General features: G+C 39.6%; 1 protein-coding gene across 2 annotated transcripts in view; it reads right to left on the reverse strand.

Moving 5' to 3' along the window:
* The window catches only part of epha4b (eph receptor A4b), a 197,148-nt gene that overhangs the window by 51,327 nt on the left and 122,687 nt on the right, over positions 1-23,134 (reverse strand). The gene's annotated exons all lie outside the window — the stretch shown is intronic.

The raw sequence follows: 23,134 nt of genomic DNA on the forward strand, positions 1-23,134 counted from the left end.
CTTCCCCAAACTCATCTACAACATACACAGTATAAATAACTACACACTTCCCCAAACTCACCTACAACACACACAGTATAAATAACTACACACTTCCCCAAACTCACCTACAACACACACAGTATAAATAACTACACACTTCCCCACACTCACCTACAACACACACAGTATAAATAACTACACACTTCCCCAAACTCACCTACAACACACACACAGTATAAATAACTACACACCTCCCCAAACTCACCTACAACACACACACACAGTATAAATAACTACACACTTCCCCAAACTCACCTACAAACAACACACACAGTATAAATAACTACACACTTCCCCACACTCACCTACAACACACACAGTATAAATAACTACACACTTACAACCCCAGTATAAATAAACACTCACCTACAACACACACAGTATAAATAACTACACACTTCCCCAAACTCACCTACAACACACACAGTATAAATAACTACACACTTCCCCAAACTCACCTACAACACACACAGTATAAATAACTACACACTTCCCCAAACTCACCTACAACACACACAGTATAAATAACTACACACCTCCCCAAACTCACCTACAACACACACAGTATAAATAACTACACACTTCCCCAAACTCACCTACCCCAAATAAATCACCTACAACACACACACACAGTATAAATAACTACACACTTCCCCAAACTCACCTACAACACACACAGTATAAATAACTACACACTTCCCCCACTCACCTACAACATACACAGTATAAATAACTACACACTTCCCCAAACTCACCTACACACACACACACAGTATAAATAACTACACACTTCCCCAAACTCACCTACAACACACACAGTATAAATAACTACACACTTCCCCAAACTCACCTACAACACACACAGTATAAATAACTACACACTTCCCCAAACTCACCTACAACACACACAGTATAAATAACTACACACTTCCCCAAACTCACCTACAACACACACAGTATAAATAACTACACACTTCCCCAAACTCACCTACAACACACACAGTATAAATAACTACACACTTCCCCATAACTCACCTACAACACACACAGTATAAATAACTACACACACTTCCCCACACTCACCTACAACACACACAGTATAAATAACTACACACTTCCCACCTAAACTCACCTACAACAAACACACACAGTATAAATAACTACACACTTCCCCAAACTCACCTACAACACACACACACAGTATAAATAACTACACACATCCCCAAACTCACCTACAACACACACAGTATAAATAACTACACACTTCCCCAAACTCACCTACAACACACACAGTATAAATAACTACACACCTCCCCAAACTCACCTACAACACACACAGTATAAATAACTACACACTTCCCCAAACTCACCTACAACACACACAGTATAAATAACTACACACTTCCCCAAACTCACCTACAACACACACAGTATAAATAACTACACACTTCCCCACACTCACCTACAACACACACAGTATAAATAACTACACACTTCCCCAAACTCACCTACAACACACACAGTATAAATAACTACACACTTCCCCAAACTCACCTACAACACACACAGTATAAATAACTACACACTTCCCCAAACTCACCTACAACACACACAGTATAAATAACTACACACACTCACTACAACCCCAGTATAAAAACTCACCTACAACACACACACACAGTATAAATAACTACACACTCCCCAAACTCACCTACAACACACACAGTATAAATAACTACACACTTCCCCACAATCACCTACAACACACACAGTATAAATAACTACACACTTCCCCAAACTCACCTACAACACAGACAGTATAAATAACTACACACTTCCCCAAACTCACCTACAACACACACAGTATAAATAACTACACACTTCCCCAAACTCACCTACAACACACACAGTATAAATAACTACACACTTCCCCACACTCACCTACAACACACACAGTATAAATAACTACACACTTCCCCAAACTCACCTACAACACACACAGTATAAATAACTACACACTTCCCCAAACTCACCTACAACACACACAGTATAAATAACTACACACTTCCCCAAACTCACCTACAACAACACACACACAGTATAAATAACTACACACTTCCCCAAACTCACCTACACCTACAACACACACAGTATAAATAACTACACACTTCCCCAAACTCACCTACAACACACACAGTATAAATAACTACACACTTCCCCAAACTCACCTACAACACACACAGTATAAATAACTACACACTTCCCCAAACTCACCTACAACACACACAGTATAAATAACTACACACTTCCCCAAACTCACCTACAACACACACAGTATAAATAACTACACACTTCCCCAAACTCACCTACAACTCACAACACACACAGTATAAATAACTACACACTCCCCAAACTCACCTACAACACACACAGTATAAATAACTACACACTTCCCCAAACTCACCTACAAACACACACAGTATAAATAACTACACACCTCCCCAAACTCACCTACAACACACACAGTATAAATAACTACACACTTCCCCATAACTCAACTACAACATACACAGTATAAATAACTACACACCTCCCCAAACTCACCTACAACACACACAGTATAAATAACTACACACTTCCCCAAACTCACCTACAACACACACAGTATAAATAACTACACACTTCCCCAAACTCACCTACAACACACACAGTATAAATAACTACACACTTCCCCAAACTCACCTACAACACACACACACAGTATAAATAACTACACAACTCCCCAAACTCACCTACAACACAAACACACACAGTATAAATAACACACACACCACACACACACCCCAAACTCACCTACAACACACACACACACACACACAGTATAAATAACTACACACACACCACCACACACACACAGTATAAATACTACACACACAAACTCACCTACAACACACACAGTATAAATAACACACTTCCCCAAACTCACCTACAACACACACAGTATAAATAACTACACACTTCCCCACACTCACCTACAACACACACAGTATAAATAACTACACACTTCCCCAAACTCACCTACAACACACACAGTATAAATAACTACACACTTCCCCAAACTCACCTACAACACACACAGTATAAATAACTACACACTTCCCCACTCAACACCTACACACTTCCCCAAACTCACAACACACACAGTATAAATAACTACACACTTCCCCAAACTCACCTACAACACACACAGTATAAATAACTACACACTTCCCCAAACTCACCTACACACACACACAGTATAAATAACTACACACTTCCCCAAACTCACCTACAACACACACAGTATAAATAACTACACACTTCCCCAACTCACCTACAACACACACAGTATAAATAACTACACACTTCCCCAAACTCACCTACAACACACACAGTATAAATAACTACACACTTCCCCAAACTCACCTACAACACACACAGTATAAATAACTACACACTTCCCCAAACTCACCTACAACACACACAGTATAAATAACTACACACTTCCCCAAACTCACCTACAACACACACAGTATAAATAACTACACACTTCCCCAAACTCACCTACAACACACACAGTATAAATAACTACACACTTCCCCAAACTACACACTTCCCCAAACTCACCTACAACACACACAGTATAAATAACTACACACTTCCCCAAACTCACCTACAACACACACAGTATAAATAACTACACACTTCCCCAACTCACCTACAACACACACAGTATAAATAACTACACACTTCCCCAAACTCACCTACAACACACACAGTATAAATAACTACACACCTCCCCAAACTCACCTACAACACACACAGTATAAATAACTACACACTTCCCCAAACTCACCTACAACACACACAGTATAAATAACTACACACTTCCCCAAACTCACCAACACACACACACAGTATAAATAACTACACACTTCCCCACACTCACCTACAACACACACAGTATAAATAACTACACACTTCCCCAAACTCACCTACAACACACACAGTATAAATAACTACACACCTCCCCAAACTCACCTACAACACACACACACAGTATAAATAACTACACACTTCCCCAAACTCACCTACAACACACACCAGTATAAATAACTACACACACTTCTACACACACACAGTATAAATAACTACACACTTCCCCACACTCACCTACAACACACACAGTATAAATAACTACACACTTCCCCAAACTCACCTACAACACAGACAGTATAAATAACTACACACTTCCCCAAACTCACCTACAACACACACAGTATAAATAACTACACACTTCCCCAAACTCACCTACAACACACACAGTATAAATAACTACACACTTCCCCAAACTCACCTACAACAACACACACAGTATAAATAACTACACACCTCCCCAAACTCACCTACAACACACACAGTATAAATAACTACACACTTCCCCAAACTCACCTACAACACACACAGTATAAATAACTACACACTTCCCCAAACTCACCTACAACACACACAGTATAAATAACTACACACTTCCCCAAACTCACCTACAACACACACAGTATAAATAACTACACACTTCCCCAAACTCACCTACACACAAACACACACACACACAGTATAAATAACTACACACTTCCCCAAACTCACCTACTACAACACACACAGTATAAATAACTACACACTTCCCCAAACTCACCTACAACACACACAGTATAAATAACTACACACTTCCCCAAACTCACCTACAACACACACAGTATAAATAACTACACACTTCCCCAAACTCACCTACAACACACACAGTATAAATAACTACACACTTCCCCAAACTCACCTACACACACACACAGTATAAATAACTACACACTTCCCCACACTCACCTACAACACACACAGTATAAATAACTACACACTTCCCCAAACTCACCTACAACACACACAGTATAAATAACTACACACTTCCCCAAACTCACCTACAACACACACAGTATAAATAACACACACTCACAGTATAAATAACTACACACTTCCCCAAACTCACCTACACACACACACACAGTATAAATAACTACACACTTCCCCCAACTCACTCACCTACAACACACACAGTATAAATAACTACACACCTCCCCAAACTCACCTACAACACACACAGTATAAATAACTACACACTTCCCCAAACTCACCTACAACACACACAGTATAAATAACTACACACTTCCCCAAACTCACCTACAACACACACAGTATAAATAACTACACACTTCCCCAACTCACCTACAACACACACAGTATAAATAACTACACACTTCCCCAAACTCACCTACAACACACACAGTATAAATAACTACACACCTCCCCACAATCACCTACAACACACACAGTATAAATAACTACACACTTCCCCAAACTCACCTACAACACACACAGTATAAATAACTACACACTTCCCCAAACTCACCTACAACACACACAGTATAAATAACTACACACTTCCCCAAACTCACCTACACACACACACAGTATAAATAACTACACACTTCCCCAAACTCACTACTACAACACACACAGTATAAATAACTACACACTTCCCCACACTCACCTACAACACACACAGTATAAATAACTACACACTTCCCCAAACTCACCTACAACACACACAGTATAAATAACTACACACTTCCCCAAACTCATCTACAACACACACAGTATAAATAACTACACACTTCCCCAAACTCACCTACAACACACACAGTATAAATAACTACACACTTCCCCACACTCACCTACAACAACACACACACATAAATAACTACACACTTCCCCACACTCACCTACAACACACACAGTATAAATAACTACACACTTCCCCAAACTCACCTACAACACACACAGTATAAATAACTACACACTTCCCCAAACTCACCAACAACACACACAGTATAAATAACTACACACTTCCCCAAACTCACCTACAACACACACAGTATAAATAACTACACACACACTTCCCACAACTCACCTACAACACACACAGTATAAATAACTACACACTTCCCCAAACTCACCTACAACACACACAGTATAAATAACTACACACTTCCCCAAACTCACCTACAACACACACAGTATAAATAACTACACACTTCCCCAAACTCACCTACAACACACACAGTATAAATAACTACACACTTCCCCAAACTCACCTACAACACACACAGTATAAATAACTACACACTTCCCCAAACTCACCTACAACACACACAGTATAAATAACTACACACTTCCCCAAACTCACCTACAACACACACAGTATAAATAACTACACACTTCCCCAAACTCACCTACAACACACACAGTATAAATAACTACACACTTCCCCACACTCACCTACAACACACACAGTATAAATAACTACACACCTCCCCAAACTCACCTACAACACACACAGTATAAATAACTACACACCTCCCCAAACTCACCTACAACACACACAGTATAAATAACTACACACTTCCCAAACTCACCTACACACACACAGTATAAATAACTACACACTTCCCCAAACTCACCTACAACACACACACACAGTATAAATAACTACACACTCCCCAAACTCACCTACACACTTCCCCACACTCACAACACACACAGTATAAATAACTACACACTTCCCTTCCCCTACACACTCACCTACAACACACACAGTATAAATAAATAACACACTTCCCCAAACTCACCTACAACACACACAGTATAAATAACTACACACTCCCCAAACTCACCTACAACACACACAGTATAAATAACTACACACTTCCCCAAACTCACCTACAACACACACAGTATAAATAACTACACACTTCCCCAAACTCACCTACAACACACACAGTATAAATAACTACACACTTCCCCACACTCACCTACAACACACACAGTATAAATAACTACACACTTCCCCAAACTCACCTACAACACACACAGTATAAATAACTACACACTTCCCCAAACTCACCTACAACAAACACACACAGTATAAATAACTACACACCTCCCCAAACTCACCTACAACACACACACACACACAGTATAAATAACTACACACTTCCCCAAACTCACCTACAACACACACACACAGTATAAATAACTACACACTTCCCCCAACTCACCTACAACACACACAGTATAAATAACTACACACTTCCCCAAACTCACCTACAACACACACAGTATAAATAACTACACACTTCCCCAAACTCACCTACAACACACACAGTATAAATAACTACACACTTCCCCAAACTCACCTACAACACACACAGTATAAATAACTACACACTTCCCCAAACTCACCTACAACACACACAGTATAAATAACTACACACTTCCCCAAACTCACCTACAACACACACAGTATAAATAACTACACACTTCCCCAAACTCACCTACAACACACACAGTATAAATAACTACACACTTCCCCAAACTCACCTACAACACACACAGTATAAATAACTACACACTTCCCCAAACTCACCTACAACACACACAGTATAAATAACTACACACTTCCCCAAACTCACCTACAACACACACACAGTATAAATAACTACACACCTCCCCAAACTCACCTACAACACACACAGTATAAATAACTACACACTTCCCCAAACTCACCTACAACACACACAGTATAAATAACTACACACTTCCCCAAACTCACCTACAACACACACAGTATAAATAACACACACTTCCCCAAACTCACCTACAACACAACACACACAATAATAAACACACTCCCCAAACACTCCCCACAAACTCACCTACAACACACACAGTATAAATAACTCCCCACACACACTACAACACACACAGTATCACCACACACTCACCACACAACACACACAGTATAAATAACTACACACTTCCCCAAACTCACCACTACACACACAACACACACAGTATAAATAACTACACACTTCCCCACACTCACCTACAACACACACAGTATAAATAACTACACACTTCCCCAACTCACCTACAACACACACAGTATAAATAACTACACACAAACTCACCCCCACACAGTATAAATCACACACTCCCCAAACTCAACACACACAGTATAAATAACTACTTCCCCACACTTACAACAACACACACCCACACTTCCCCAACTCACCTACAACACACACAGTATAAATAACTACACACTTCCCAAAACCTCACCTACAACACACACAGTATAAATAACTACACACTTCCCCAAACTCACCTACACACACACACAGTATAAATAACTACACACTTCCCCAAACTCACCTACAACACACACAGTATAAATAACTACACACTTCCCCAAACTCACCTACAAACACACACAGTATAAATAACTACACACTTCCCCAAACTCACCTACAACACACACAGTATAAATAACTACACACTTCCCCACACTCACCTACAACACACACAGTATAAATAACTACACACTTCCCCACACTCACCTACAACACACACAGTATAAATAACTACACACTTCCCCACACTCACCTACAACACACACAGTATAAATAACTACACACTTCCCCAAACTCACCTACAACACACACAGTATAAATAACTACACACCTCCCCAAACTCACCTACAACACACACAGTATAAATAACTACACACTTCCCCAAACTCACCTACAACACACACAGTATAAATAACTACACACTTCCCCAAACTCACCTACAACACACACAGTATAAATAACTACACACTTCCCCACACTCACCTACAACACACACAGTATAAATAACTACACACTTCCCCAAACTCACCTACAACACACACAGTATAAATAACTACACACTTCCCCAAACTCACCTACAACACACACAGTATAAATAACTCACCTACACACACACAGTATAAATAACACATCCCCAAACTCACCTACAACACACACAGTATAAATAACTACACACTTCCCCAAACTCACCTACAACACACACAGTATAAATAACTACACACTTCCCCAAACTCACCTACAACACACACAGTATAAATAACTACACACTTCCCCACACTCACCTACAACACACACAGTATAAATAACTACACACTTCCCCACACTCACCTACAACACACACAGTATAAATAACTACACACTTCCCCAAACTCACCTACAACACACACAGTATAAATAACTACACACTTCCCCACACTCACCTACAACACACACAGTATAAATAACTACACACTTCCCCACACAGTATAAATAACTACACACTTCCCCAAACTCACCTACAACACACACAGTATAAATAACTACACACACACCTCCCAGTATAAACAACTCACCTACAACACACACAGTATAAATAACTACACACTTCCCCAAACTCACCTACAACACACACAGTATAAATAACTACACACTTCCCCAGAATCACCTACAACACACACAGTATAAATAACTACACACTTCCCCACACTCACCTACACACACACACAGTATAAATAACTACACACTTCCCCAAACTCACCTACAACACACACAGTATAAATAACTACACACTTCCCCAAACTCACCTACAACACACACAGTATAAATAACTACACACTTCCCCAAACTCACCTACAACAGTACACAGTATAAATAACTACACACTTCCCCAAACTCACCTACAACACACACAGTATAAATAACTACACACCTCCCCAAACTCACCTACACACACACACAGTATAAATAACTACACACTTCCCCACACTACACCTACAACACACACACACAGTATAAATAACTACACACATCCCCAAACTCACCTACAACACACACAGTATAAATAACTACACACTTCCCCAAACTCACCTACAACACACACAGTATAAATAACTACACACACTTCCCCAAACTCACCTACAACACACACAGTATAAATAACTACACACTTCCCCAAACTCACCTACAACACACACAGTATAAATAACTACACACTTCCCCAAATCACCTACAACACACACAGTATAAATAACTACACACTTCCCCACACTCACCTACAACAACACACACAGTATAAATAACTACACACTTCCCCAAACTCACCTACAACACACACAGTATAAATAACTACACACATCCCCAAACTCACCTACAACACACACAGTATAAATAACTACACACTTCCCCACACTCACCTACAACACACACAGTATAAATAACTACACACTTCCCCAAACTCACCTACAACACACACACAAAGTATAAATAACTACACACTTCCCCACAATCACCTACAACACACACAGTATAAATAACTACACACATCCCCAAACTCACCTACAACACAGACAGTATAAATAACTACACACCTCCCCAAACTCACCTACAACACACACAGTATAAATAACTAAACACTTCCCCAAACTCACCTACAACACACACAGTATAAATAACTACACACTTCCCCAACTCAACTACAACACACACAGTATAAATAACTACACACTTCCCCAACTCACCTACAACACACACAGTATAAATAACTACACACTTCCCCACACTATAAACCTACAACACACACAGTATAAATAACTACACACTTCCCCAAACACTCACCTACAACACACACAGTATAAATAACTACACACTTCCCCAAACTCACCTACAACACACACAGTATAAATAACTACACACTTCCCCAAACTCACCTACAACACACACAGTATAAATAACTACACACTTCCCCAAACTCACCTACACACACACACAGTATAAATAACTACACACCTCCCCAAACTCACCTACAACACACACAGTATAAATAACTACACACTTCCCCACACTCACCTACAACACACACAGTATAAATAACTACACACTTCCCCAAACTCACCTACAACACACACAGTATAAATAACTACACACTTCCCCACAACTCACCTACAACACACACAGTATAAATAACTACACACTTCCCCAAACTCACCTACAACACACACAGTATAAATAACTACACACCTCCCCAAACTCACCTACAACACACACAGTATAAATAACTACACACTTCCCCAAACTCACCTACAACACACACAGTATAAATAACTACACACTTCCCAAACTCACCTACAACACACACAGTATAAATAACTACACACTTCCCCACACTCACCTACAACACACACAGTATAAATAACTACACACTTCCCCACACTCACCTACAACACACACAGTATAAATAACTACACACTTCCCCACACTCACCTACAACACACACACAGTATAAATAACTACACACTTCCCCAAACTCACCTACAACACAGACAGTATAAATAACTACACACTTCCCCAAACTCATCTACAACATACACAGTATAAATAACTACACACATCCCCAAACTCACCTACAACACACACAGTATAAATAACTACACACTTCCCCACACTCACCTACAACACACACAGTATAAATAACTACACACTTCCCCAACTCACCTACAACACACACAGTATAAATAACTACACACTTCCCCAAACTCACTACTCAACACACACAGTATAAATAACTACACACTTCCCCAAACTCACCTACAACAACACACACAGTATAAATAACTACACACTTCCCCAAACTCACCTACAACACACACAGTATAAATAACTACACACTTCCCCAAACTCACCTACAACACACACAGTATAAATAACTACACACTTCCCCACACTCACCTACAACACACACAGTATAAATAACTACACACTTCCCCAAACTCACCTACAACACACACAGTATAAATAACTACACACTTCCCCAAATCATCTACAACACACACAGTATAAATAACTACACACTTCCCCACACTCACCTACAACACACACAGTATAAATAACTACACACTTCCCCAAACTCACCTACAACACACACAGTATAAATAACTACACACTTCCCCAAACTCACCTACAACACACACAGTATAAATAACTACACACTTCCCCAAACTCACCTACAACACACACAGTATAAATAACTACACACTTCCCCAAACTCACCTACAACACACACAGTATAAATAACTACACACCTCCCCAAACTCACCTACAACACACACAGTATAAATAACTACACACTTCCCCACACTCACCTACAACACACACAGTATAAATAACTACACACTTCCCCACAATCACCTACAACATACACAGTATAAATAACTACACACATCCCCAAACTCACCTACAACACACACAGTATAAATAACTACACACTTCCCCAAACTCATCTACAACATACACAGTATAAATAACTACACACTTCCCCAAACTCACCTACAACACACACAGTATAAATAACTACACACCTCCCCAAACTCACCTACAACACACACAGTATAAATAACTACACACTTCCCCACACTCACCTACAACACACACAGTATAAATAACTACACACTTCCCCAAACTCACCTACAACACACACAGTATAAATAACTACACACTTCCCCACACTCACCAACAACACACACACACAGTATAAATAACTACACACTTCCCCACACTCACCTACAACACACACAGTATAAATAACTACACACTTCCCCAAACTCACCTACAACACACACAGTATAAATAACTACACACTTCCCCAAACTCACCTACAACACACACAGTATAAATAACTACACACTTCCCCACACTCACCTACAACACACACAGTATAAATAACTACACACTTCCCCAAACTCACCTACAACACACACAGTATAAATAACTACACACTTCCCCAAACTCACCTACAACACACACAGTATAAATAACTACACACTTCCCCATCTCAACTACAACATACACAGTATAAATAACTACACACCTCCCCAAACTCACCTACACACACACACACAGCATAAATAACTACACACCTCCCCAAACTCACCTACAACACACACAGTATAAATAACTACACACATCCCCAGAACTCACCTACAACACACACAGTATAAATAACTACACACTTCCCCAAACTCACCTACAACACACACACACAGTATAAATAACTACACAACTCCCCAAACTCACCTACAACACAAACACAACACACACACACACACACACAACATAAATACCTACACACATCCCCAAACTCACCTACTACACACACACAAACAAACACAATATAAATAACTACACACTTCCCCACACTCACCTACAACACACACAGTATAAATAACTACACACTTCCCCATCTCAACTACAACATACACAGTATAAATGACTACACACCTCCCCACACTCACCAACAACACACACACACAGTATAAATAACTACACACTTCCCCACACTCACCTACAACACACACAGTATAAATAACTACACACTTCCCCACAATCACCTATAACACACACAGTATAAATAACTACACATTTCCACAACCTCACCTACAACACACCTACAAACTCACCTACAACACACACAGTATAAATAACTACACACTTCCCCAAACTCACCTACAACACACACAGTATAAATAACTACACACTTCCCACACTTCCCCAAACTCACCTACAACACACACAGTATAAATAACTACACACCTCCCCAAACTCACCTAACTACAACACACACACAGTATAAATAATAACACACTTCCCCACAATCACCTACAACACACACAGTATAAATAACTACACATCCCCAAACTCACCTACAACACAGACAGTATAAATAACTACACACCTCCCCAAACTCACCTACAACACACACAGTATAAATAACTAAACACTTCCCCAAACTCACCTACAACACACACAGTATAAATAACTACACACTTCCCCATCTCACCTACAACACAGACAGTATAAATAACTACACACTTCCCCAAACTCATCTACAACATACACAGTATAAATAACTACACACTCCCCACACTCACCTACAACACACACAGTATAAATAACTACACACTTCCCCACACTCACCTACAACACACACAGTATAAATAACTACACACATCCCCAAACTCACCTACAACACACACAGTATAAATAACTACACACTTCCCCAAACTCACCTACAACACACACAGTATAAATAACTACACACTTCCCCAAACTCACCTACAACACACACAGTATAAATAACTACACACCTCCCCAAACTCACCTACAACACCACAAACTCACCTACAACACACACAGTATAAATAACTACACACTTCCCCAAACTCACCTACAACACACACAGTATAAATAACTACACACTTCCCCAAACTCACCTACAAACACACACAGTATAAATAACTACACACTTCCCCAAATCACCTACAACACACACAGTATAAATAACTACACACATCCCCAAACTCACCTACAACACACACAGTATAAATAACTACACACTTCCCCAAACTCACCTACAACACACACAGTATAAATAACTAAACACTTCCCCAAACTCACCTACAACACACACAGTATAAATAACTACACACTTCCCCATCTCAACTACAACACACACAGTATAAATAACTACACACTTCCCCACACTCACCTACAACACACACAGTATAAATAACTACACACTTCCCCACACTCACCTACAACACACACAGTATAAATAACTACACACTTCCCCACAATCACCTACAACACACACAGTATAAATAACTACACACATCCCAAACTCACCTACAACACAGACAGTATAAATAACTACACACTTCCCCAAACTCACCTACAACACACACAGTATAAATAACTACACACTTCCCCAACTCACCTACAACACACACAGTATAAATAACTACACACTTCCCCCACTCACTCACCTACAACACACACAGTATAAATAACTACACACTTCCCCAAACTCACCTACAACACACACAGTATAAATAACTACACACTTCCCCAAACTCACCTACAACACACACAGTATAAATAACTACACACTTCCCCAAACTCACCTACAACAACACACACAGTATAAATAACTACACACTTCCCCAAACTCACCTACAACACACACAGTATAAATAACTACACACTTCCCCAAACTCACCTACAACACACACAGTATAAATAACTACACACTTCCCCACACTCACCTACAACACACACAGTATAAATAACTACACACTTCCCCAAACTCACCTACAACACACACAGTATAAATAACTACACACTTCCCCAAACTCACCTACAACACACACAGTATAAATAACTACACACTTCCCCACACTCACCTACAACACACACAGTATAAATAACTACACACTTCCCCAAACTCACCTACAACACACACAGTATAAATAACTAACACACTTCCCCAAACTCACCTACAACACACACAGTATAAATAACTACACACTTCCCCAAACTCACCTACAACACACACAGTATAAATAACTACACACTTCCCCACACTCACCTACAACACACACACACAAAGTATAAATAACTACACACTTCCCCAAACTCACCTACAACACACACAGTATAAATAACTACACACTTCCCCAAACTCACCTACAACACACACAGTATAAATAACTACACACTTCCCCAAACTCACCTACAACACACACAGTATAAATAACTACACACTTCCCCAAACTCACCTACAACACACACAGTATAAATAACTACACACCTCCCCAAACTCACCTACAACAACACACACAGTATAAATAACTACACACTTCCCCACACTCACCTACAACACACACACACAGTATAAATAACTACACACTTCCCCACACTCACCTACACACACACAGTATAAATAACTACACACTTCCCCAAACTCACCTACAACACACACAGTATAAATAACTACACACTTCCCCAAACTCACCTACAACACACACAGTATAAATAACTACACACTTCCCCACACTCACCTACAACACACACAGTATAAATAACTACACACTTCCCCAAACTCACCTACAACACACACAGTATAAATAACTACACACTTCCCCAAACTCACCTACAACACACACAGTATAAATAACTACACACTTCCCCAAACTCACCTACAACATACACAGTATAAATAACTACACACCTCCCCAAACTCACCTACAGCAACACACACAGTATAAATAACTACACACCTCCCCAAACTCACCTACAACACACACAGTATAAATAACTACACACTTCCCCAAACTCACCTACAACACACACAGTATAAATAACTACACACTTCCCCAAACTCACCTACAACAACACACACAGTATAAATAACTACACACTTCCCCAAACTCACCTACAACACAAACACACACACACACACAGTATAAATAACTACACACATCCCCAAACTACACACACACAACACACACAGTATAAATAACTACACACTTCCCCACACTCACCTACAACACACACAGTATAAATAACTACACACTTCCCCAACTCACCTACAACACACACAGTATAAATAACTACACACCTCCCCACACTCACCTACAACACACACACACAGTATAAATAACACACTTCCCCACACTTCCCCAGTATAAATAACTACACACTTCACCTACAACACACACAGTATAAATAACTACACACACAATCACCCCCACAACTCACATTTACAACCTCACCTACAACACACAGTATAAATAACTACACACTTCCCCAAACTCACCTACAACACACACACAGTATAAATAACTACACACTTCCCCAAACTCACCTACAACACACACAGTATAAATAACTACACACTTCCCCAAACTCACCTACAACACACACACACAGTATAAATAACTACACACCTCCCCAAACTCACCTACAACACACACAGTATAAATAACTACACACTTCCCCACACTCACCTATAACACACACAGTATAAATAACTACACACTTCCCCACACTCACCTACAACACACACACAAAGTATAAATAACTACACACTTCCCCACAATCACCTACAACACACACAGTATAAATAACTACACACATCCCCAAACTCACCTACAACACAGACAGTATAAATAACTACACACTTCCCCAAACTCACCTACAACACACACAGTATAAATAACTACACACTTCCCCAAACTCACCTACAACACACACAGTATAAATAACTACACACTTCCCCAACTCACCTACAACACACACAGTATAAATAACTACACACTTCCCCAAACTCACCTACAACACACACAGTATAAATAACTACACACTTCCCCACACTCACCTACAACACACACAGTATAAATAACTACACACTTCCCCACAACACACCTACAACACACACAGTATAAATAACTACACACTCCCCAAACTCACCTACAACACACACAGTATAAATAACTACACATTTCCACAAACTCACCTACAACACACAGTATAAATAACTACACACTTCCCCAAACTCACCTACAACACACACACAGTATAAATAACTACACACTTCCCCAAACTCACCTACAACACACACAGTATAAATAACTACACACTTCCCCACACTCACCTACAACACACACAGTATAAATAACTACACACTTCCCCACACTCACCTACAACACACACACAAAGTATAAATAACTACACACTTCCCCACAATCACCTACAACACACACAGTATAAATAACTACACACATCCCCAAACTCACCTACAACACAGACAGTATAAATAACTACACACCTCCCCAAACTCACCTACAACACACACAGTATAAATAACTAAACACTTCCCCAAACTCACCTACAACACACACAGTATAAATAACTACACACTTCCCCATCTCAACTACAACACACACAGTATAAATAACTACACACTTCCCCACACTCACCTACAACACAAACAGTATAAATAACTACACACTTCCCCACACTTACCTACAACACACACAGTATAAATAACTACACACTTCCCCACAATCACCTACAACATACACAGTATAAATAACTACACACATCCCAAAACTCACCTACAACACAGACAGTATAAATAACTACACACTTCCCCAAACTCATCTACAACATACACAGTATAAATAACTACACACTTCCCCAAACTCACCTACAACACACACAGTATAAATAACTACACACTTCCCCACACTCACCTACAACACACACAGTATAAATAACTACACACTTCCCCACACTCACCTACAACACACACAGTATAAATAACTACACACTTCCCCAAACTCACCTACAACACACACAGTATAAATAACTACACACTTCCCCAAACTCACCTACAACACACACACACAGTATAAATAACTACACACATCCCCAAACTCACCTACAACACACACAGTATAAATAACTACACACTTCCCCAAACTCACCTACAACACACACAGTATAAATAACTACACACTTCCCCACAATCACCTACAACACACACAGTATAAATAACTACACATTTCCCCAAACTCACCTGCACACACAGTATAAATAACTACACACTTCCCCAGAATCATCTACAACACACACAGTATAAATAACTACACACTTCCCCACACTCACCTACAACACACACACAAAGTATAAATAACTACACACTTCCCCACAATCACCTACAACATACACAGTATAAATAACTACACACATCCCCAAACTCACCTACAACACAGACAGTATAAATAACTACACACTTCCCCAAACTCATCTACAACATACACAGTATAAATAACTACACACTTCCCCAAACTCACCTACAACACACACAGTATAAATAACTACACACCTCCCCAAACTCACCTACAACACACACGGTATAAATAACTACACACTTCCCCACACTCACCTACAACACACACAGTATAAATAACTACACACTTCCCCAAACTCACCTACAACACACATACAGTATAAATAACTACACACCTCCCCAAACTCACCTACAACACACACACACAGTATAAATAACTACTCACTTCCCCACACTCACCAACAACACACATACACACAGTATAAATAACTACACACTTCCCCACACTCACCTACAACACACACAGTATAAATAACTAAACACTTCCCCAAACTCACCTACAACACACACAGAATGAATAACTACACACTTCCCCAAACTCACCTACAACACACACAGTATAAATAACTACACACTTCCCCAAACTCACCTACAACACACACAGTATAAATAACTACACACTTCCCCACACTCACCTACACACACACACAGTATAAATAACTACACACTTCCCCACAACTCACCTACAACACACACAGTATAAATAACTACACACATCCCCAAACTCACCTACAACACACACAGTATAAATAACTAACACACTTCCCCAAACTCACCTACAACACACACAGTATAAATAACTACACACTTCCCCAAACTCAACCTACAACACACACAGTATAAATAACTACACACTTCCCCAAACTCACCTACAACACACACAGTATAAATACAACTCCCCACACACCTACAACACACACAGTATAAATAACTCACACTCCCCACACACAGTATAAATAACACACTCCCCACAACACACACAGTATAAATAACTACACACATCCCCAAACTCACCTACAACACACACAGTATAAATAACTACACACTTCCCCAAACTCATCTACAACACACACAGTATAAATAACTACACACTTCCCCAAACTCACCTACAACACACACAGTAGAAATAACTACACACTTCCCCAACTCACCTACAACACACACAGTATAAATAACTACACACTTCCCCAAACTCACCTACAACACACACAGTATAAATAACTACACACTTCCCCAAACTCACCTACAACACACACAGTATAAATAACTACACACTTCCCCAAACTCACCTACAACACACACACACAGTATAAATAACTACACACTTCCCCAAACTCACCTACAACACACACAGTATAAATAACTACACACTTCCCCAGAACTCACCTACAACACACACAGTATAAATAACTACACACTTCCCCACACTCACCTACAACACACACAGTATAAATAACTACACACTTCCCCACACTCACCTACAACACACACAGTATAAATAACTACACACTTCCCCACAATCACCTACAACACACACAGTATAAATAACTACACATTTCCACAAACTCACCTACAACACACAGTATAAATAACTACACACTTCCCCAGAATCACCTACAACACACACAGTATAAATAACTACACACTTCCCCACACTCACCTACAACACACACAGTATAAATAACTACACACTTCCCCAAACTCACCTACAACACACACAGTATAAATAACTACACACCTCCCCAAACTCACCTACAACACACACAGTATAAATAACTACACACTTCCCCAAACTCACCTACAACACACACAGTATAAATAACTACACACTTCCCCAAACTCACCTACAACACACACAGTATAAATAACTACACACTTCCCCAAACTCACCTACAACACACACAGTATAAATAACTACACACTTCCCCAAACTCACCTACAACACACACAGTATAAATAACTACACACTTCCCCAAACTCACCACACACAGTATAAATAACTACACACTTCCCCAAACTCACCAACACACATACAGTATAAATAACTACACACCTCCCCAAACTCACCTACAACACACACACACAGTATAAATAACTACACACTTCCCCACACTCACCTACAACACACACAGTATAAATAACTACACACTTCCCCACACTCACCTACAACACACACAGTATAAATAACTAAACACTTCCCCAAACTCACCTACAACACACACAGAATGAATAACTACACACTTCCCCAAACTCACCTACAACACACACAGTATAAATAACTACACACTTCCCCACACTCACCTACAACACACACAGTATAAATAACTACACACTTCCCCAAACTCACCTACAACACACACAGTATAAATAACTACAACTTCCCCAAACTCACCTACAACACACACAGTATAAATAACTACACACTTCCCCAAACTCACCTACAACACACACAGTATAAATAACTACACACTTCCCCAAACTCACCTACAACACACACAGTATAAATAACTACACACCTCCCCAAACTCACCTACAACACACACAGTATAAATAACTACACACTTCCCCAAACTCACCTACAAACACACACAACAGTATAAATAACTACACACTTCCCCACAAAGTATAAATAACTCACCTACAACACACACAGTATAAATAACTACACACATCCCCAAACTCACCTACAACACAGACAGTATAAATAACTACACACCTCCCCAAACTCACCTACAACACACACAGTATAAATAACTAAACACTTCCCCAAACTCACCTACAACACACACAGTATAAATAACTACACACTTCCCCATCTCAACTACAACACACACAGTATAAATAACTACACACTTCCCCACACTCACCTACAACACAAACAGTATAAATAACTACACACCCCCACACTTACCTACAACACACACAGTATAAATAACTACACACTTCCCCACAATCACCTACAACATACACAGTATAAATAACTACACACATCCCAAAACTCACCTACAACACAGACAGTATAAATAACTACACACTTCCCCAAACTCATCTACAACATACACAGTATAAATAACTACACACTTCCCCAAACTCACCTACAACACACACAGTAGAAATAACTACACACTTCCCCACACTCACCTACAACACACACAGTAGAAATAACTACACACTTCCCCACACTCACCTACAACACACACAGTATAAATGACTACACACTTCCCCAAACTCACCTACAACACACACAGTATAAATAACTACACACTTCCCCAAACTCACCTACAACACACACACACAGTATAAATAACTACACACATCCCCAAACTCACCTACAACACACACAGTATAAATAACTACACACTTCCCCAGAATCACCTACAACACACACAGTATAAATAACTACACACTTCCCCACAATCACCTACAACACACACAGTATAAATAACTACACATTTCCCCAAACTCACCTGCAACACACATTATAAATAACTACACACTTCCCCAGAATCATCTACAACACACACAGTATAAATAACTACACACTTCCCCACACTCACCTACAACACACACACAAAGTATAAATAACTACACACTTCCCCACAATCACCTACAACATACACAGTATAAATAACTACACACATCCCCAAACTCACCTACAACACAGACAGTATAAATAACTACACACTTCCCCAAACTCATCTACAACATACACAGTATAAATAACTACACACTTCCCCAAACTCACCTACAACACACACAGTATAAATAACTACACACCTCCCCAAACTCACCTACAACACACACAGTATAAATAACTACACACTTCCCCACACTCACCTACAACACACACAGTATAAATAACTACACACTTCCCCAAACTCACCTACAACACACACAGTATAAATAACTACACACCTCCCCAAACTCACCTACAACACACACACAGTATAAATAACTACACACTTCCCCAAACTCACCTACAACACACACACACAGTATAAATAACTACACACTTCCCCACACTCACCTACAACACACACAGTATAAATAACTAAACACTTCCCCAAACTCACCTACAACACACACAGAATGAATAACTACACACTTCCCCAAACTCACCTACAACACACACAGTAGAAATAACTACACACTTCCCCACACTCACCTACAACACACACAGTATAAATGACTACATACTTCCCCAAACTCACCTACAACACACACAGTATAAATGACTACATACTTCCCCAAACTCACCTACAACACACACAGTATAAATGACTACATACTTCCCCAAACTCACCTACAACACACACAGTATAAATAACTACACACTTCCCCAAACTCACCTACAACACACACACACAGTATAAATAACTACACACCTCACCAAACTCACCTACAACACACACAGTATAAATAACTACACACCTCACCAAACTCACCTACAACACACACAGTATAAATAACTACACACTTCCCCAAACTCACCTACAACACACACAGTATAAATAACTGCACACTT

The sequence above is a fragment of the Oncorhynchus gorbuscha genome, linkage group LG08 (genome assembly GCF_021184085.1).
Source record: "Oncorhynchus gorbuscha isolate QuinsamMale2020 ecotype Even-year linkage group LG08, OgorEven_v1.0, whole genome shotgun sequence".
NCBI classification, from domain to species: Eukaryota; Metazoa; Chordata; class Actinopteri; order Salmoniformes; family Salmonidae; genus Oncorhynchus; species Oncorhynchus gorbuscha.